The following is a 23,403-nucleotide window of genomic DNA, read 5'->3' on the forward strand; positions in this document are numbered from 1 at the left end:
TTTTTGATTATCTTCATCCGAAAATTTTCTAAAAGACTGTCTTTTCAAACTTGTTTAAGGGTACTGCTGTTGGAGGAGAGAAGGACCGGATGTGGGAGCACGAGGCCCGACTGCAGACTAAGGGACACCTGCGACATTGGCCAAGGCGAGACCACGACTGAAAAGAGCTGCAGGACGAGGCACTGTTTTCGACAGCATGAAAAGAAAGGGTCGACCTGATGCCCCTGCTCGACGTCCAGTGCCTGTCGACAAGTCCCCGCTCTCTGAATTCCGTCACACGCCCGCCTATTTGAAGTCTCTCGTTCCCCTAGTTTGTTCCTAATTTGGCCTTGCTCCATCCCCCTCTTTTTCCTCTGACCTACCCTATAGACTGTTTTGAACGCTCTTCTTCCATCGGAACTTTCTGACAATCACCTCAAAGGACACGGGGCGAAAAGGACCTTTTCCGACCAGAAACGCGAGGAAAGGGTCGTGCCCTGCAACGCAGAACTTAGACCAGAGCTGGACTCGTAGCTCCACCGCCGGTGCTCAACAGCGCCAACGAAAGACCACAAAGAACAATGAGAACTCGTAAACTTCGAACGTTTGACCTCCTCAACCACCGTTTTTCTACGCCTCATTTCTCTCCCAGCCACCATTGTATTGATCCTGCTCCAATCCGAATCCGAAATATGTATTAACCTGCCAGTTTACGTTATGATATGTACTTGCTGCTCGCCGTTTTTGTATTTCATTCCTATGACTTTCCTGCTGAACAAATTTATCAAAGTTCAGCAAATAGGTGCACCTCCTAAAAAAACTAGAAACCTCAAAATGTATTGTTTACAACTCTTTATCTTGGGTTTCCTACCGTTTTCTCTCTCATGCTCACCACAATAGACCCGAGTAGAAAATGAACCAACAAGATGTCTTGAATATGTTAAAGGAGGGACTGTGGAAAATTAGTGCGTTTTGGTGAACATTATCTGCGCCATCTTGCCTCTTCCCCTGATGCCACACTTTTGTCGTGCGCGCCCGCCATTTTAAGATGCCCCGATCAGAACCAACCCTTTTGCATGCCGCTGGCCCCTGACATAGCCCTTTGCCTTCGCTAAGCCTGCCCGCTGACCACCCCCTGCTTGCACCTGCCTTGAGTCATAAACCCCTCTTCGGCGCTGCTCTGCCCCCGGCCCTCATCCTGTTCCCAGCGCGACACCTCCCTGCTTTCCTTTCATGATCTCCGGCCCTTAGATGCAAACCCCCCTTTTTCCCGTGTGCCCGTTTTGTCCTCCCCGTTCCCAAGCCGACACCCAGCTCTGCCGATACCACCCTCGCCCCTCCCCGTACAATAGAAAGCTTCCCCCATCAAAGAAATCCCCGGGTTGATCAAAGCCCCCACCCCATGAGATCCAATCAAACTCCCCACATTCTGTGACTCGGCGGATTATCCAGCTGCGCGATGCTCATCACCTGTTGTGATTAGGGTGGGGATTTCAACTGTAAATGTGTGTGGGAACGGGCCCCAAAGGGGGATTCCGGGTATGTCTTTCCGTATATCAAAGCTTTGTCACATATATGTAAACTGCAATAAAAACCATAAAACACTGTATATAAGGGGCCAGGCCTCAAACGTAAGTTAGAGCACCTCAGAACGATACCTTCTGTCCGTTTCGTTGTGTTCTCCTCCGGAGAGAATAAAAAACCTTGTTTCCTGCTTTCCAGTCTCCAGCGCCTGCCTCTTCATTGATTTAAATGACTAGAGGGTCACAGAGGCAATACCGCCGGGCAAATATCGATTGTCCCCGACCCGATTGAAACTGTTTTTACATATATCCTGTCATTTATCCGGACTACTGTGGAGTGCTTTTTGCAGAGGAACCGAAGGAGACTCGAAAGCTGAAAAACGCGTCTCGAACGTTCCCCGGAAACTGGAGTTACAGGATCGCAAAGTTTGAGGCCTGTTCCCCTCGGACGACCGGTGATTTCGTTGGCACTGTGCCCGAGTGGTAATGCAACAACATCGGCTTTTGGCACCGGAAGTGACTGGCTTGGCTCCGCTTCTCCTCTTGGTTTCACTTTCGATTTCGCCTGAGACGCACTTGGGTCCACTCTAGATCATCTTAGACCCTTATCGGCGACAAATGTGCCTTGCCCTGACGTAGCTGCAACAGACGGCTGCCCTCTGGATTGGCGTTTGAGGAGTTTTGGCGGATTACTGCGCCACACCGATTTCTGAATATTACGTGACCACGAGAGGCCAACGTTCTTTCATAAGATTTGACAACGAAGGGCGTGAGGCTGGTCTGAATATTGGGACTTTCGATCGCTTTTTCCCCTGAGCCGGACGGTGAACGTTGAATTGTCTCACAATGGCGACCAAGCCGGAGGGAGTGAAGCGACAATCGAAAGCCGTCGGAGGGGGACGGTATACCCAATCTAATAACATGGACCGATATGCTCAGTCGAAGGGGTCGTCGAGTGGACTGGGCAAATCTCAAGACGCACTTAAAGACACCTCTGTCCTGGAACCGGAGCTGACGTTGCAAGATGTTATCGCCGCCATTGATGGTGTCAAGTCCACTCTCGGACTAAAGATGGAGACTCTTGCGCATAAGTTGGACACTGTATCTATTGAAGTGAATCTGATTCGGGCAGACCACACGAAAACTAGTGAGAGGGTGAAATCTCTGGACATAAAGACTGCCAGTCTTATGACTGATGTTACGGAATTGCAAACAGAAGTCCGGAATTTGACGGCCTCGAATGACCTGGCTCTCCGTAGACTGGAGGATTTTGAAGGGCGAGCCCGGAGGAACAATGTGCGTATTATTGGTGTACCGGAAAAAGCAGAGGGGCAGTCTGCGGACCTCTTTGTCGAAGAGTTGGTACTAAAGCATCTTCTGCCCAAAGGTCTTGGACATTTTTTTGCTGTTGAAAGAGCGCACAGGATTCCCGGAGGTAGGCCTCATGTTGGTGGACCACCTCGACCTTTGATAGCGAGAATATTTAATTTCAGGGACAGAGATGCGATCCTCCAGGCCTCTAGATCTAAAGGCCCTTTGCAATACGAGAACTCATCCATCAGTTTTTTCCGGACTTCACACAAGCAGTCCAAAAGCAGAGAATGAGCTTCATGGGGGTTAAACGGAAGCTTCGCGACAAGGGACTCAAATACGCTATTATGTACCCGGCCAAGTTGAGAATTGAACATGGCGAGAAGGTCTATTTTTTGATAAGCCCGAAATCGCGGCGGACTGGTTGGACATGCTAGTTGCTCAAGAGGATCCTCGCAGACAGAGTGGAGAGGAAGGAGGGGGTGCGCAGGAACAAGAATAAGTACTGTTGCCGTGATAACTCTGAAACTTGGGGAACGGACTATTGTTCTACTCTTTATAACATAATGTTCTGCCACAGTAATTTGGGAGGGTTAACGGTCTGTCCGTGGGTAATTTTCCTCCTCATATTTAGCTTTTTTGTATTATAGTTTAGATGTTGGGGCAACAGGCACACTGCGAGTTGGGGTGGCTGGATAGTCGTAAGCAGGGGTGCAGGGTGGGGGGTGGCGTAACTGTTAGTACACTGGGGGTTGGGGGAATGTTGTTGTTTTTTTGTTTTGTTTTTGTGTTTTTTGTGTTTTTCCAAGGCATTGTATATCAGAATTGTTTCATGACGGTGCGAGGACTGGAGGAGGGTTGGGCCTTTTTTATGTTTTTTGATGGGGGGTAGGGGGCAGAGAGTATTGAGTTGGAATGTGAATGGGCTGGGGGATAAAATTAAACGCAGTGTGGTTCTACAATTCCTCGAGAGACACTCTCCGGATGTAGTTCTACTTCAGGAAACTCATTTGGTGGGGAATGCTGGTAATGCGATGCATAGAAAAGGCTACCGTCTGGTGGCACATGCCGGATTTACTTCGGGGTCGAGGGGAGTTGGGATCCTCCTTAGAAAATCTCTTCCGTTTGTAGTTGACTCCGTCACTGCAGATGATCGGGGTCGATATGTAACAGTATCAGGACGCTGGGAGGGATACACTCTCTCCCTTGTTTCGATTTAATTCCCCCCGGGTTTACAAACCACTACCTATGCTGAACTGGGGAAACTTGTGTTAGATCTCCCAAGAGGGTTGCTGATTCTGGGTGGGGATTTCAATGCTGTAGTCTCTGGCACCATGGACAGATACCCGCCCCGTGATACAAGACGGGCTCATAGATGGCTTCCTGATTTTCTAGAGGCTTAGGGCTTGATAGATAGCTGGAGATTGTTCCATCCTAATCAGCGACAGTATACTTTCCACTCCGGTGCTCATGGTAGTCTCTCGCGCATTGATTATAGTTTAGTACCGGCTGCCCAGGCGTCGTATATTGTTGAGGTGAAACATCTGGCTAGAGGAATTTCGGATCACTCGCCGCTCTGGATCAGATTTGAAATGACCCTGGGTACTGGAGGCAGGATCGCCCCTATAAATCCCTGGTATTTGCGTAATCCTAAGGTTCGAAGGAACTTTTGAAAGCGTTGGAACACTATTTCCAAGACAATGAGGGTTCGGTTTCTTCGTCGGTCTCGTTGTGGGAGGCCTTTAAAACAGTGATTCGAGGTCAAGCCTTGTCCCTGATTTCGGGAGTTAAAAAACAGACAGAGGAAGAGGTAGTGGGGGTTGAATCGGACATAGCTAATATTGAATTGGAACTGGAGCAGGGGGCTACCCGTGCTAGACTACATGCCTTGCAACTCAAACAGCTTGAGTACAGGGCGTTGGTCACTGATAGTGCAAAGGCCCTGAGTCGAGAACAACAGGGGCGTTTATATGATGTAGGTGATAAAGCTGGTAAGCTGATTGCTTGGCTGGACAGGAGGGAAGGTGTAAATCGGGTGGTTCCGAAGATTGAGAATGCGGGAGGTGATCGTATAACTGATCCACAAGGAATAGTGGATGGTTTTGCGGATTACTTCCGTAATGTGTATACCTCTGTCTCGGATAGACTGGAGGCAGACTCGTGCCAATTGCTTAGGGATATTCAGCTTCCCTGTTTGACTGAGGAGGACCACGATTTCATGGATAGTAAGCTTACAGTGGATGAGATTGCCTTGGCGGTGCGCTCCCTGAATTCTGGGAAAGAAATGGGTCCCAATGGTCTTCCGATCGAGTTATATAAGCACCGGCCGGACAGGATTGCCCCGTATCTGAGAGATATGTTTTTGGAAGCTCGAGAGCATGGGGTCCTACCCCACGATCAGAGAGTGGCCTCGATAGTAGTTATACCCAAGGATGGGAAGCCAAAATCTTGTTGTGCCTCGTACAGGCCGATTTCGTTGCTGTATTCGGGACCTAAGATATTGGCTAAAGTGTTGTCCAATAGGTTGATCAAGGTTATTAGTGAACTGGTACATCCCGATCAGTCTGGATTTATTCCTCATAGGAACACGGCCTTAAATCTGCGCAGATTGCACGGAGTTCTTGCTAGGGCACATACCTTACGAGAACCGGCCGTACTAGCGTCACTTGGCACTACGATGGCTTTCGATACGGTGGAGTGGCCATATTTGTGGGCTGTTTTAGCTAAATTCGGTTTCGGTCCTGAGTTTGTTAGCTGGGTCCGGCACCTGTATACCGAACCCCTGGCCCAAGTTGTTGTGAACAATCGGGTCTCGGCACCATTTTGTCTTGGGCGTGGACCTAGACAGGGATGTCCGCTATCTCCCCTTCTGTTCTCGCTGGCTCTAGAACCCCTGGCGGCTTGGATCCGTTGGGAGCCCTCGATAAAGGGTATCCGTTGGTCCCCGCAGTTCGAAGATCGGATTTCTTTATATGCCGATGACATACTACTTTATCTGACCTCGCCCAAGAAGTCCCTTAACATTGTCTGCGATGTTTTAACCTCTTATAATAGGAACTCGGGATGGCAAATAAATTGGATGAAGTCCTATCTTTACGTGTTGTGCGGCGAGGTCCCCGTCCTGCCTCGTAATTGTCCTATACAGAGAGCTAGGGACGGATTTAAATATCTTGGGATTTATATTTCACTCGATCCCGCAATTCGATATGAGAAGAACCTTCTTCCTCCACTGGACCACTTGAAAAGCGACGTGGCAGGTTGGAAGAAACTCCCGCTGTCGCTGTTAGGACGAGCAGCCCTGTTTAAAATGATGTCTTTGCCCCGGTTCCTCTATGCCCTTCAAAACACTCTGGATGTGGTACCAGCTAGTTACTTTCGGGAGGTGGAGGGATTGCAGCGTAGTTTGCTTTGGGGCGGTCGATCACGTATAGCGCTGGCTAAGCTGACACTCCCATGGTACGACGGGGGAATTGCCCTCCCCGATATTAAAAGATACTACTGGGCGTCTCAATTGGGAGCTATAAATCATGGAACCTATGGGTCCAATGCGGATCCGGGCTATGCAATGGATAGATGGCTGCTCCCTGGTGGTAATTACAACAGAGCGCTGTATACTAGATCTGTGGAGAAAAGTTTAACGGACCCGACTAGAGTGGCAGTACGTATATGGCACGATGTTACCTGTTCATTGGGATGGAAAAACCGTTTGACTCTGGCTACCCCTTTATTTGGTTCGGATAGGCTGGGCCGGTTGTGGAACACGAAGGGTTTTGATAGATGGGACTTGATAGGGATTTCTACTGTGGGCGATGTTTGGGTGAAGGGAAGAATGAAGTCATTTGTGGAACTACAGACTGAATATGAGTTGAATGAGACGGAATATTTTCGCTTTGCGCAGGTGCGGCATGCACTGAAGTCGATATCCCTCGAGGGGGAGACTATACCAAAGTCATCCCCGTTGGAAGACCGAATACTAGATGGGCATCTACCAGAAAGGACCATCTCACTCATTTATAAAAAATTGATAAATCACAGAGCTGATCTATTGGTGGAATTAAGGAACAAGTGGACGCAGGAGGGTGTTGAAATAGATGATGAAGATTGGCAATCCGCGGTTTCTTCCCCTAAGGAAGTCGTGATTCCGGCGAGATTGAGACTCGTCCAATTACATTTTTTACATAGGGTCTATGTTACCGGTCCTCGTCTGATTATAATGGAGTTCTCGGAACATGGTTGTATAAGCTTGGATGTGGTCAGGTGGGAACACTTTTCCATATACTGTGGGAATGTCGATATATGGGGGAGTACTGGAACAGAGTGCATACTGTTATGCAGGAAGTGACGGGTGTGCAGCTCTCACCAGAAGCTAGGAGATGTTTATTAAATATTTGGGAACCCACAGACCTAAACGCTGCACAAATTCGATGGGTCACTCTTGGGGTCATGATTGCAAAGCGGAATATTGCACAGCTGTGGGGGTCTGCCAGGCCACCTACGATGGACGGTTGGAAAGAAAGTATGGATTGGTGTATGTTCCGTGAAAAAACTGTCTACCTAGCTAGGGGTCGCCCTCGAAAGTGGCACAGTATTTGGGATTGTTGGAACCAATATAGGGGGAATATTTGTACACCACCTGCAATTGTTGAATTTGACGCTCCTCTTTCCCCATGATCATTGCCTATGAATCTACCTGTCATTTGTACCCCGTGCTCCCTTCCCCCCATCGCCAATATTTTTGCACTTTATATTGCATTTGTGAGCGAGCCTCTTCTGTCGTATGCACTGCTGTATTTTGTTGATGCCTTGTTTTAATAAAAAGAAATATTTTTAAAAAAAATGTATCAAACCAAGTTGCATATCTTTTTGGGATGATTATAAAATCTATCAGTGAGGCTAAACCTCTGCCAATAAACGTGAGAGTAAAATCAACACGAGGAGTACACAGAAAATTTACAAAACCCAAATCATGCCCTGCCATAAAGTCATTAAACATTTCTCCCCTTGCATTATGTGTAAAATGTGGGGTATGTACATTTACTTCATCATGGACCCCACACTGCCCGTTTGTAATATTATCACAAATACCAGTATTAAAATCCCCACCCTATAGGGAGATCACATCAGTATCATTTGGTACCCTTATTTTGTGTATCTCATCACTAAGCAAATTTATGATTTTACCCAGTTCACCCTGTTCGATGTTATTATAAAAATTCACTATATATGTACTACAGTAGAGTTCAAATGGATGCCCAGCATTTGAAAGTAACTCGTAGAACTAAGCTTTTCTATTTTTCTAACCCCAAGCCTCCTTTGTGTCTTCCGTGCATAGATCTAACAGCGGGTATATGGAAGGTCTTATAGCCATCTAGATTGATCTCCTTCAGTAACCAAGTCTCCTGAAAACATAGGATAAAATCTATCCAGATGGAATCTTCTACTTTTGATTGTAAACCAGGAATATTCCAAAAAAGCACACGTATCCCGTCTGAAACATAAACATTTGGGCTATCAGGGGTGATGGTTCCTTTGGTATGTGCATTAGTCCCGCTACCATCAATGACGTTTGTTGGACATACAATACTGATATCATCCTTCACTACATTGATCGGTTCCTCCTGATCTTTTATCACGCTGTGGGCAAAGTTACACCCCCCAGCATCACTCTCTAATATAATCGCACTCGATTTTGGGGGTGCTCCTTAATCTGTATATGGTAGCGCCACAGGGGGTAAGTTTAAGATTATACGTTTCTATAACTGCTCAGGCATTTTAATATCATCTTTCCCAGTGTTTAGGCCCATTTCCCTTTGGTGTCTATTATCCTGTCGTTTATCCGTCCTATCAGTACTCTTTTTTGTCGAATCACTACCATTCCCCAGACCTCTGGTATGCTCGATATTAAGTGATTTTTTTGGGGTCGATGGACATCATAATGTGGTCCCTTTTTTTCCCTGTTTTGCTGGAGACACAGTGTTATCTAATGTATTCAGGCGACGTGGGTTAAAAGTGTCTCACATTTTCTCTACTTCTTTCTTATTACCCGCTGTAAGGTGCCTATCTCGATTCTCTGCCAAGGATGCCAAACCCAGCTCTATCTTAACTAATCTTGATTCTATGGCGCCAAGCGATTGTTTAATATATTTGCTTAAATCAGCCAATTCATTCACTATACTATTAGTTTCTGCGTCATGATTCCCTTGCCCCCTTCTTTTAGGTTTCCTAGCTGCCCCATTATTTTTAGATTGTATCAAATTGCCATTCCCCTCTTTGTTCTTCACTGCGAATGTCTGCAAGAAGGGCTTCGGTGGGGAGTTATAAATCAAGACCTGTGAGCTTCTAGGCACATCCTTTGGTTTCGGCATACAACATCTTTTGGGTGGGGGGACAACACCGCATCCAGATCGCTGGCAATGATCTCCTCGCCAGTAACCTGGATGCAACCATTTATGGGCTCCCCACTAGGATTTCCTAAAAGTCCCTTCTCCCCAACCTCTTCGATCTCCGTCTGTTGTAAATTAATAGTCTTATTCTTAATAACGACATCCTGTGGGTCCCTTTTTAAGGACTCCTCGACCGTAGATATTTGCTTGTCTATTGCTCCGACCGCCCCTTTGAGATAGTTCAGAATGGTCTTATACACATCTGTTGATTTGCCACCAGATTGCCCCAAGCTCGCGTTTTGTAGCTTTCTCTTCCCCATTATGCTGCCTCTTATGATTATAAAACAAGTATACACTTTCCGCTACTCAGTGCACAGTGTCTGTCTATTATTAACAGGATGAATCTAATCTACAGCAGCAAAAATTATTCCCCTTCCGTTTTTGATTACTAAAAGGGGACAAAGACAGGCAGAATCTAACATTTAAACATTCATTGTTCTCTCTAGTGATTTCAAGGGATCAAAGCGTACATACAGTTCGAGCCAAGGGACCTGACCCAGACCAGGCTCCTAGGACTCTGACGGGCTAAGATGAGCCCGTCTTGGCCCGTGCTGAGCCCGCGCGCCTCCCGCGTTGCAGGACCGGCTCTGTTCCTATGTAGCGTCCTCCAGGGAGCGGGCCAAAAGTGCAGGAGTGCTTGTCAGGAGTCAGGGACTACGAGAAAGTGCCAGATGCAGGTCCGTTGCAGAGCGGTCTCCCCATAAGCGTGGATATCGCACAGAAGGAGCACACTAGCCACACATACCATACTTGTAGCTGTAGGACAGACCTGGTAATAGATGGTTTTTGAAAAAAGGAACAATATTATTAACTAATTAACCTGCACCAAATACCTTACCAGAATGAGATCCGCACATGATGGAGTTGCAATAAGTAAGCAAATTTAGTCATAGATAGTGTTTGGACTCATTACAATTTTAGGACACACTCGGTTAAACACATGCTCTATAAAAGACTGGTACCAGAAGAAATCAGAGGCCACTGCTAGAGTGTGCTTGGGTGGAGCTGGTGGACAAATCTGTAGGGACTGACGTATCCATTTGCATCTCACCTTTCTCATCTAGGAAATTATCAAGCAAGCCTGGGTCCGTGAAAATGTGAGGAATGCCATGTGCGAAGGTCCTGAATCTTGACGGTGCAATGAACGAGCCCTGTAGACCAGCTGCCTTCATCTTAGCTCAAAGGTTTAGGAAACCTTTGTGTGCGTCAACAGTTATCTTTGAGTAGTCCTGTGAGATGAAAATGTTTGTGCCCTTCCATAGTATGTGGTTGTGCTTCCTCATGTGGCTCAGAATAAGCTCTACATGTTGATACCCTAGAGGTTTGCATACTATGGGTCTGGGTGTCTTGAGGTTTGGAAATATCCGTGTTGAGACCCTCAGGGCCCTGTCAAATTTTAAATATTTTTCAAACTTTAAGTTGGTGGCCTGAGTGAACCATTTCTCTAGGAAGGCAATGCTTGAGTGGGCAGAGTCCTCTTCTCCTTCAGGCATGCCTACCGTATGTGGGTTCCCTCGTTTGTTTCTATCTTCTCCTTCTGATTGTTCTTTTGCAATTGAACTGGAGGCAGTACTGAGAGTTTGAATGGATTTTTTCATTATATTTCCGTTGTCTTCCAGTTGGCTGATCCTGTTTTCCGCCTCTGCAATTCTGGAGCTTGTTTCCTTCATGTATTGATGGATGGCTGCTATGTCGTTTTGCATGATGTCAGTGTTTGTTTTGGTGGACTTGGCTAAGTTGTGGACATCAGCTAGTTTCTTTAGGATCATTTCCATTGTCGCGTTAATATCCTGTTTCCCTTTTGTTGGTGAGTCAGGGTGCGGCGGATCTGCTTTCATTCTTCTCAGTGATTGTTTGCTTTCTTTATCTGCAATTGTAGCAGCAACTTTGTGGTCAGAGTGTATGGCATAGATCGGTTAAATCATATACAAATTGTAAACAGGTCGCAGATTTTTTGCTACAACAGAGTAATGACACAGATTCCAGGCAGAGACCGAGATAGAGCGATGATTGTGAAAGGTATAGATTGTTTAAAATATACTGTTGCTTCGCTACAGGACTGATGTCGGAGTCTTTATAATGATGGTCATCCAGGATAAGTATACAAGCTAGGTACACAGGCTAGGTACACAGATTCTTGAACCGGTGCTTGGACCGGGTTACAGACAACGATTGTGATAGGCAGCCCTGACTGGGTTTTTGTGAGCACTTGCTGTCTTGTTATCTTTTTGTTTTTTGTCTTGTTGTCCCTTATTGACTCTTGTTGTCTCTTCTTGACTCTTATTGGTTCTTATTGGATCTTGTTGTTTCCTGATGTTCCTTGTTATTTTATTGACTCTTCTTGACTCTTGTGTTGTGCTTCTGTTGAGCAACCCTCACTTTTTAAATGGGAAAAAGTGATGTACTGGTGGTGCAAGATACTTGTAGATAAGCCCCTCTGTGCTTAGCAATTGACGGACAACTGACAAACAAGCATTTTATGCATAGTCACTGTGTGGCATAAAGCGCTCTAAACATTCTACACTGGGATGAGTAACTCTATAAAAGAATTGCAAACAAAATAGTAGGTGCCTTATAAATAATTATTTGTATTACTCATACACAGATAAATCTTGAATTCTGACAGTGTTTCTCCTGTAGCTAAGATTTAGGCTCCAGAGATGGCTCATAGCCAAGATGATCTTGGAACAAAAGAAGGGATGACACCCTTTAAAAACAGGCCTTTGTTTTAGGTCCGGTCGAAAGTAAAAATAAGAAAGCCCCTGTATTTCCTGACGGTTGCTGGTTCTGTAGGAATGCAGGCACTGCTAAATTATGTACTCATATCTGAAGAAATGACAACAGGACAAATTTAGCATGTTTCCCAGAAATAGCTATGGGAACCGGGTTCCAGTGTGTTACCCCTACTTTCCATACCTGGACGTGTGTTCCACGCAGTCTCTGATGGACAGCCATTCTGTGTGGAGCCACTGATGGATGAGTGTTCTGTGGAGTTTCTGATGGACAGTCGTTCTTTGCTGAGCCACAGATGGACGTGTGTTCTGTGCAGTCTCTGATGGACAGCCATTCTTCTGGTAAAGTATTAGGTAGCAGATTCCACCGAAAAAACAAGTGGTTATATATTCATTTTTAGATTTTTTTTAAAAAGCAACAGACCTTAAAGTTATAGATGCTACAGGCTACAGCACATAAGGAAAAACTCAAACTTAAGGAACAAAGTCTAACCAGTACTAAACCATATATAAAACCATAATAATGCATCACTTGTTCTTTATCTATACAGTCATTCGCATTGTGTAATACTGATGAACATTCAGAATTAGGTAAGCATTTTTTATAGCATTATTATGTTTTTTAAAGCACTTTATCTGATGTATTTCAGTAGATTTAAGATATGTGTTTTAAGGTTCATTGTGTGTACACATTGTGCCCTAACTGGTGTTGAAATGTTTAAATTACATGAGAGGTTAAACAGAAGTACGAAGTCTAGTCTGAGCATATATGCTTCCTATGTTTGTTTAGTATAGGGCACGGCAATATTGTTTTCCTGAATGAATAAATCTTCTATGGTCAGTTCACTTGGTATCTGCTAAGCACCATTTATACAAGTGCATGCTAAATACAGTGTATAAAAGAACCCAAACAACAAGCTATTAAGGTGGTGATGGGATTGGTAGAAGTGCCACCACTATAGGTATGGCTACCAGAGGATGGAATGGCCAAAAGAAGCAACATCTCAGACAAAAAGACTTGTACAGCCTCAAAGCCAAATGAGAGGAAGACAGGCCAAATAGAAAATGGATTTACCTACACCTCAGAGAGTTATCAGGAACATCTGTTTTACCTAGGTCCAAATGAACATTTTGCAGAAGGCACTAAATAAGGGTTAATGTTGGGTGAACTATTAACAAAATGTTTCCATGAAGCTGTGACTGAGAGGGTACTTTTACCCATACTCTGAGGAGTTGCTCGATTATAGAGAAATACTGGGTGTAAGTTGATAAGAAGCTGGGGGTTCCACTCGCAAAAAGAGATATAGGACAATGATGGGGTAGCCCACCACCACCGAACATTGAGAACTATATCTCACAATATGGACTGGTGTATGGCAGTGGGCAGGGTGGTTATGTAAAGTTAGGGGATGTCCCAAGAAATGTGAAAAAAATCTTGGGGGTTATGGGAAGAATATAATGGACTTGACTAAGTGAGAACACCAAATCAAATCAAATGGAATTGGAAGTTAAGCGTCGTAGCGCTGTTAGCTAAATGCTTAGTCATTACGAGAACTCAAAAATGTATCCTGCAAGTAATATTTCATAGATGAAACCGCTTACAGCTGTACATGTGGATTATTGTGCCATTTTGCCTGCATTATTTCCGTATTTGATCATTACTCCAATACGTACATATTGCATTTGTCTGCTACATTCCTACCCTGCCCCCTTCTCTTTTTTTAAGCTTTATTGTGGGACTCAAGATTGCTGCCAACTCGTCTTGGTTTTGAAGTGTTGCCAGCCATTCAGATCGCAGCAGAAGATCAGGAGCGTTCGGGGAGCCTTTGCGTGCCTATTTATACATTTGAATTTCTTTTATTAACTCCACATCTACTGAACATATTTACACCAAGTCACAAAACTGCACTTCCCTGGACCAATATCTACCTTCCTGACAAATTTGGTGTAATTCTGTTGAGCAGTTCGGGCTGTAGCCATGTCTGACATTTACTACAGAAATTGACATGGACAAAACGCATTTTGGGAGCCCCCCTTTTTATCCCTCCTGCTTGACTGATCACTGCAAAACTTTCCAGACAGCAACTGAATTGCGTATCGAACTTCTTTTGAACATTTCGTAAGGATTGGGAAAAAGAAAAACGCTCTTTCTATGAAAACTAGGTCCCAACTATAACTACCTACTGGCGACTGCAAGTAGGTAATATATATATATGCCCTTGAGCTTCCCAAATGCCGACGGTGCTCGTATTTCAGCGATACAACACGCACTGATTTTAAATTCCCCAAACAACTGCCTTTTTTGCATCGAGAACACCACAGCTTTCCAATGTAGTCAATATCAATGCTTTATTCACTCCATAGCACAGAGGAGCTGCAACAATCGATGCCCTCCGACACATTGGTCACGACGCTGACCGCTTTCACAAATCACCCGTTAATACATGATAATCATAAAGAATAGGAACACTAATTGCACCACAAGGTTGCGCTGCTTTGGAAGAGACATTACTCATACCGGCTGTCCATTTACATCAGTAAACGGCGAAGGAATTAACATGGTACATCATTCACTATTTTTTTTTCCATTTTCTGTAATTGTAAAACCACTAATGCATGTTCGTTCCTCAATTGATGCACGCTGAATATGATTCTGCTCATTATTGACAAACCATAGCTCTCTCGCCATCTTGCAACAGGTATAATCACATCTACTGTTTGCACTGCACCATCCTGACCACATTAATATTTTCATTATACTTAAATTCATGTTTTAAAGTCACGAGTATTACACTACTTGTTACTTTGTTTGTATCTTTTTATGCCTTCAACTTAAAACCGGATTAGAACTTAGGAGTTACGCCCAAGTGGGCTTACTGTGTGCCACAAGATGTCTCACACATAGAATTCAATATCATTGTGATAGCCATTTGAATTCTGTTTTCATAAATATTCTTCTGCTACCACAAAACATAAATCATAATAAATCTAAATAAAAATGTTATCCAAACCAGCATAGTTGCTGTAAATCTATTTTCTGTAGACCAACAGCAGTAGTAGAGTTGTCTCTGAATCTGCTGCAAACAAGACCTTCTAAGTTGCAACCATTTCAAGATTGTATTCCTGTAAAAACACACAAATATTCACAAATTAACCATCAAAAACCTTTTCTAGCAGTCATCAGACTGATGACATTACTGATGACATCATCCAGTGAATGTGTGTCTTTCTGAAAAATAAATATTTTAATATATATGTATATCTAAAGGTCGAAGGTCGATGGAAGAATAAATGGGTAAATAAGTATCTAAATGGATGGGGTAATGTTTAAATATTTAAATATCTGTATCAGCGTCTCACGTTCTGTATAAGTGGCTGCATGGATTGGTGAGTAGCTACCTAAGTGTGTATATGGGTTATTAGTTGGTTTTTTGGGTATCAGTATGAGTGTCTGTATGGTTTGGCTTAGCGCATAGATGCATGAATGAGTGACTCACTGTATGTGTTTTGAAGACAGCATGTGTGCAGGACAGTATGGGTGTGTTAGTGAGTTAATGTTCAGTTCAAAGCTTTATTTCGATATACACATGATATCATAAAAGCACATACAAAGATTAAAAAAAGATACCACAATTCATAGATCTTGCATTTTGCGGGATTAGTTACAGTAAAAACATCCATATTACAATAAATAAGTTAAGAAGCATATTAAACAATAGCAGCTTTGTAGAATTAAAAAAGGGAGAAGAATTTGATTAAAAACTAAGTCGTCTCATGGATTTTGCTCTAATTACCCATGCCCAGCTCAGAAATTTGGCAACCCCACAGACTAAGCATGTACTAGTATCAGTCTTTAGTATTCTCAAAGCTACGGAATGATTCCTGGTTCCGAGCAATAGACATGCAGGTTTTAGCCATTTCTGTCTCGGTTTTGCATAGGCTGGGCATACAAAAAAAACATGAGCGATGGTTTCAGTGACGCCATCACAGATTGGGCAGTCAGGTGGGGTTTGGTACGGGGGCTTCCACTTACAGGTGTAGTCGTGTAAGGGTAGGTTTCCCAACCTGAACTGGATAAACAGCTATCTATCCCTTGGTTTTTTAATGAAATCCAAGTAAGGCTCCAAGCGAGGCTTGGGTTTATGCTGTTTGAACTCTTCGGTCAGCCTTCCTTGGTTTGGGTCCCTTAGATCTTGCTCGTTATTGACTGTCTCTATAGTGTCTTTATGAATAAGTACATATGTTTTAAACTAGTATATGTGAGTATTGATGTATATAAGTGAGTATATATGAGAGTGAGAGATTGGAAGAGTTTCTGTATAAATGAGTATGAGTTTCTATAAGTGATTGTTTAAGAGAGTAAGTATGTGTATGTTTCTGTAAAAGTAAGTGTAGTGGTGTGTGTATAGCTGTATATGCAAGTAAATGGATGTTTGATAGTTTATTTGCATGTGTGAGTATGTGTGTGACTAGCTCTATGTATGAGTGTAGGTGTGTTAAAGGATGCATAGTTATATGAGTACAAATGATGAGTGAGTACATGTATGAGTGACTATGTAGAACTGTTGGTGAATGAGTGGATGTGTATGTACATTTTGGAATTATTGAATAGGTTGTTGTAACTGGTATTGGTATCTGCATTGTTTTGAAAATTGTAGTTTCTATTTTTCAATGTGTGTATCAAATGTTATATTAGGGTGAGAGGAGGTTTGCCATTCTTTCACAAGGATGATGTCATCAGTGATGTCATCAGTGATATCATTTGAGATCTCATCAGTGATGTCATGAGTGATGTCACTGACCATGTCATGAGTGATGTAATATGTGACGTCATCAGCAGTGGATTGCGGGCGCGCGAGTTAAAGTTAGCTGAACTAACTATAACGGGGGCATTTCAATGGTTTTGTATGAGTGAAATGTCCAGCTAACTATAACGTGTGAAACCTATGGTTTTTTTCAGTGAATTTCTAAGGTTTTTTAAATGCTAATTCCTAACTATAACATGTGTGAAACCTATGTTTTTTTCAGTGAATTTGCAATGTTTTTTAAATGCTAATTCCTAACTATAACGTGCCTAAATCCTATGTTTTTTTCAGTGAATTTCATAGGTTTTGTAAATGCCAATTTTTAAATGTATTATTGTTATATTTCTTTTTTTGATACTAATTTACTACATTTCTTATAATAATTATTTTTAGCTATTTTATTTTTCAAATTATATTACATATTTTTAACGTAAAATAATTTTAAAAAAATCAAAAATGATTTTTTTTTCAATTTATTAAAATTAATTCCTATATATTTTTTGAATTTTTTTGTGGTAAACGTACAGTACGCGTACCGTCCTCGCACCATCCTTCGCAACCGTAATCGTACTGTATGTGTACCCGCGCATACGTCACAAATACATTTTGACATTACGCGTCATATCGGCGCTTCCACGTGACGCCATGTACGTTTGTACGGCGCACCGTACGCGTACTCCGCGAAGGTTTCTTAATGTTTAAAAAGATATATCTATGTATTTAATGTAAATATTAAGGCAAGACATTATCTGAGATAATCATGAAAATAGTATTTATTTTCTTTTAATAAGCGTATATTACTTTTAAAAGCAATTACGCGAATCGCGGGGGTACGTCGTACGTACGTGCATCATAGGCGCACCCTACGCGCCCCCTATGTGACTTCAAAAGAACAGATTTGATTGGTTCATAATACTTCCTATTCTAACTGTTGAAGGACCCCACCCATTTTAATCATTCTTCTTTGACCTTCACTGAAGAAACACATTTTCGTGAAGGAGCTCTTTCTTCAATATATCTTCATCATGGCTGCCCAGCAAGGAGAAGATATATCAGAACACTCTTCAGAAGAAGATTTTGTGGCAGAAGACCCAGCCCCAAAGAGAAAGGAGGCAGTAATCTGGAAAAAAAAATCCTTTCCGGAAGGAGAAAAAAAGTGAACGCAGCTAAAGTTCTGTTCAGTCACGCTGTCTCGAGGGAAACCCAATAAACACTACTCCTTCGGAACTGCCAGCATGGTAAGGCATGTAAAAAATCAACATCCAGTGAACTATGCTCGTGCTACATGCAGCAGAGTTAGAGAGGATAACTCCTGCACCTCAACAGAGCACATCTGCCGGACCATCAAGTCCGCATCCGGACATCCGACCCGATTTTGCAGACCTTATCATTCTATGCAAATTTTGTAAAGAAACACTGTGTTATGGAGAACAATCCATTGATTAGATTTGCAGGCGCAAACAAAACCATTGTTGCTCCGCCCTTAATTTTCTTTTGTTCATTTGTTGGAGTTTTTCCTTTAAAAAAAAACAAAAAAACCAAAACAAATTAAAAAAATACAACAAAAAACAAAACTACAAAAAAGACAAAAAAAAAGTTATTTTAAGAACTAAATGTCCTGGTCAAAAAAAGAGCTATATTAGTATGATAGTGTGTAAAGGTTTTTTGGAATGAATGTTTAGTGCATAAATAAATAAAAGAGTACATTGGTAGTGTATGGTGAATGTGAAAGTGCAAAACTATAAGAAGGTGCTACAGCATAACTCTATAAGGTGTTTACTTACAGTATACTGTAGTACTTCCGAAGCACATGAATGAAACAGATGTACATGAATATGTTACAAGTCTATGCTTCCCTCTGCACTGCTGGTGAAACTGCCTGGGTGAATTTGTAAGTGTTAGTGTTTTAATGCAGTGAATCGATTAGTACATACTGATGAATGGGTCACTACAACAGTGCAACAGCAGTGACAGAGTGCTTGGTGAAAGTGTAAAGATACAGACTTAGGAATTGAAGGTATAAAAGACAAGTGTGGAGGTACATACAGAAATGCATGCATAGTATATAGAAGTTTGAAACAGTCCATGTCCTAAGGCCTACTTTACTGCAGGAGTACTTGGGTACTGATGGAATGAGTACAGTTCTGCAAGGAGAGTACCTGACTGAATTTATAAGTGCTTGAGTTTTAGAACAGTGAATGGATAAGCACATACTGCTGAATGGGTCACTACAATAGTGCAACAGCAGTGACAGAGTGTTTGGTGGAAGTGGAAGGATACAGACTGGGGAATTGAAGGTATAAAAGACAAGTGTGCAGGTAGATACAAGACTGCATGCATAGTACATAGGGATTTGAAGCAGTCCACACCCTACGGCCTACTTTGCAGCATGAGTACTTGGGTACTGACGGAATGATTACAGTTCTGCAAGGAGAGTGCCTGACTGAATTTATAAGTGCTTGAGTTTTAGAACAGTGAATGGATAAGCACATACTGCTGAATGGGTCACTACAATAGTGCAACAGCAGTGACAGAGTGTTTGGTGGAAGTGTAAGGATACAGACTGGGGGATTGAAGGTATAAAAGACAAGTGTACAGGTAGATACAAGACTGCATGCATAGTGCATAGGGATTTGAAGCAGTCCATGCCCTAAGGCCTACTTTGCTGCACGAGTACTTGGGAACTGACTGAATGATTACAGTTCTGCAAGGAGAGTGCCTGACTGAATTTATAAGTGCTTCAGTTTTAGCACAGTGAAGGATAAGCACACACTACTGAATGGGGCACTACAATACTGAAACAGCAGTGACCGAGTGTTTGGTGGAAGTGGAAGGATATAGACTGGGGAATTGAAGGTATAAAAGATAAGTATGCAGGTGGATAGAAGACTGCATGCATAGTGTATACGGATTTGAAGCACTCCATGACCTAACCCCTACTTTGCTGCATGAGTACTTGGATACTCATTGAATGATTACAGTTCTGCAAGGAGAGTGACTGACTGAATGTATAAGTGCTTCAGTTTTAGTGCAGTGAATAGATAAGCACATACTACTGAATGGATCACTACAATACTGCAACAGCAGTGACAGAGTGTTTCGTGGAAGTGTAAGGATAGAGTCTGAAGAATTGAAGCTATAAAAGACAATTTTGCAGGTGGATAGAAGACTGCATGCATAGTGTATAGGGGTTTGAAGCAGTTCATGCCATAAGGCCTATTTTGCTGCATGAGTACTTGGGTACTGACTAAATGATTACAGTTCTGCAAGAAGAGCGCCTAAATTTATAAGTGCTTCTGTTTTAGCACAGTGAATGGATTGGTACATACTGCTGAATGGGTCACTACAACCGTGGAAAGCAGTGACAGAGTGCTTGGTAGAAGTGTAAGGATACAGACTGGGGAAATGAAGGTATAAAGGACAAGTGTGCAGGTAGATACAAGACTGCATGCATATTGTATAAGGGTTTGAAGCAGTCTATGTCCCAAGGCCTACTTCGCTGCATAAGTAGTGGCAACTGACTGAATCAATAGAATACTGTAAAGAGAGTGTCTGAGTGAATCTATAAGTGCTTCAGTTTTAGTACAGTGAATGGATTAGTAGATAGTGCTCAATGCATTATTAGTAAACAATAACATTATTCTTCAGACATCTCATATTTTAACACAGCTTCTAAAAGGAGTTCATCTGTTACTTCTTCCAGATCATACTGCTGGTTTGCCATTTCAGAGTCTATAGCTTCTAGTAACTCTACGTCATCCAGTGCTTCCAAAAAATCAGTATCATTGTTTTCATTTTCAAAATCACAGGTGGTATCTGCAGTACTGATGTCCGATCATTCAGTCTCGCTGCCTGTTATAGGTAGATTTTGTACTTCAATTAAACTGTTGCTCATTTGCAATATGTCTTCTGTAATATTCTCCTCTTTATCCATAACACATCTGTTATGTTCTAGGTCCTTTTCACAAAAACATAAACAATTCACTTTAACAGTTTAATAGTACATAATACAAAAGTAGGTTTATCAACTATTTTGGCCCAAAAAAACAGTAGAGTTTTAGTACTTCATAAGGTTATATAAATATAATTGCTTATAAAGATATCCTGTTCTTAAGTTTTTGTAAAATTCAAAAACAGTCACTGCTTATGACTATGGAAAATGACTCAGGGTCTTATACTAAAATTCAGTACTAAAACATGTAGAATATGTCTATTCACCTTACCCCTTCCAAACTAGTAAATGTGTTTTAGTAAAATGCAAGGGATACTGTTGCTTGTCTAGAATAACCCTGTGAATCTGTGTGTATTTAGGTACCATTCTCACACTAGTTTTTGAATACTTCATGTGTTTTCACAAACATCAATCCTTAAAGACCTATCCAGTACTCACCTTTTAACATAATTAAAACTAGGCATTGCTTATATAAGTCAAAAATACTCACAGCAACAGCTATTGAACACCCCTTCAACACAAAGTACTGTGTATGATGAGGACATATTTACATAGAGAAGAAAAGCTACACACAGTCACTTATCCTGTCCTTCTAAATATGAAAGAGTATTTGAAAACACACTCTGGGACGTATTTTATGTTGAGCAATTTGGTCTCTTTTAATCCTGAAAGTCCCTGGTCTCTACTAGCCAAGCATGTCTTTCTATTCAATACCATACAGGTGCGTTGAAGAGAGCTGTTCTCAAGCCATGTCCCATTTTATACATCTCTGTAATAAAACTCTCTGGCACTTTTTGAATCTATCTTCTAAGATAGTGGGTCCCCAGGGACACTCAGTATGCATATTAACTTTATCATATATCTTTAATAGATACAAACCATCTTTCCACAGATATGTACTCCCTCCATCTCTTGTTTCTTCAGCTGTGTAGAAGCACAGCACATTGACCATTTTTTATAGTTACTTATACTTACCTTAAAAATAATAAATGATGAAAAAACTATATATTATAAAATTAGCATCTGTGGAAGACAAGAAAAAATACAGTTACAATATATATTTTACAACAAAGAATATTTTGTAAAACATTTCATTTGTCTTTTTTGCTGTTCTCAGAATATATTGAATTTCCCTAGAAACAGTGATTTCAATTGTACTCATCACATAACAGCAGGCAAAAAACAGACAATCAATAAGATTATCTTAAAAAAACCTTCAGCATTCTCCATAACAATCTAAAAAATGGAAATAAAACATATGTTAACAGTTTTTTTTCTAAGAGCAATTTCTTACGTAAATATGAAACAACTCAAACAATGTTAAAATAACAAAACATTATTATTAATTTCCATACAATGTAAATAATGTTGTTTAGAAATATATGCTGACAAAATATACAACAAAAAGTCCTTTATTATTTTAGATACTTTTCCTCAAGGTCAAATAGTATGCGTCAAATCCTTTGTTTGGTAGTTGTCCAATAGTAATCCTGAAAGGCCACATTTTGTTCCTAAAACTTTGGCCTTAAGAATGTTAGGTGAGAATTTGGTAATTCTTTAGGCAAACGTTGTTTAAAAACCAATTGACTATCATTGCAATGTATCCAACCTTTATCACATTTTTAAATAAGCAGTGTAATGTCCAGATGTTGTAGAAGGACCATCATGAAAAATAATTGCTACAGCTACAACAGTTCTTCCTGATATTGATACTTGAGTAGCTACAACATTTTTAATTAAAGTTTCCAATTTTCTTCCATCAGCTGTACAACGTTGCATCATTAAAATTATATACTGTCAATATCTGTGTATAAATAATCTTGATGCCATTTCTGATTTACATTGGCTACACTCCAGGTTTTGAGTTGCTCCTCTAACTAGGCTGTTAAAAGACACTGATTCACAGTCTGGTAAAGTCAAATAAATACATATTTTAGTGTCTATGTTAGTGCTACATGTAAACAAACAATTTTCCCAGTCATGTTGCCATTTATAAGAAAGGCCGAAAAGATTTTCAATATCTATACCTTCATCTTCCAATACAACAAGCATATACATTAAAAATTCCTGACAGTCTTGCTGAATATTCTGCGTAAATTGAGTACAACCAGAACATATGTCCAATAGATTTCGAATATCAGAAACACTTTGTATTTTACTTTTATCACTCCTACATTTCTCATAAACAAAATACAATGAACAAAATCTTTTTTCCCGATTCTCAACAGTTTGCTGTTGCAAAGTTTCAAGAAACAAAACAACATTAACAACTACATTAGCATAGCAGTTGACACCAGAACTATTTTCAAACTGATAACCAACAATCTCTTCAACAGTGTCCTTTATCTTTTTGCTTGCAATCACAACCTTTTCTTGTTTTTTTTTATTTCTCTATACCTTCACTACAGATATTCTCAAAACTTCTTTTTCGACCTACCACACGCTTTTCAAATATAGGATATTGACCTAAATTGGGAGCATATTCTCTTCTTAACCTATTATACTCTTTCACACAATTTGCATCTGCACTAATCTTTCTCTCATCAAAATCAATCAAGTACAATCCAGATAAAGTTCTGACCCGAGACAAAGCAACATATGCCATACCCTCTTTAAACACGGTACTTCCAATATTCACCAAAGCACTATCTACACTTA

This window comes from Lissotriton helveticus, chromosome 1_1 (assembly GCF_964261635.1).
Source record: "Lissotriton helveticus chromosome 1_1, aLisHel1.1, whole genome shotgun sequence".
NCBI lineage: Eukaryota > Metazoa > Chordata > Amphibia > Caudata > Salamandridae > Lissotriton > Lissotriton helveticus.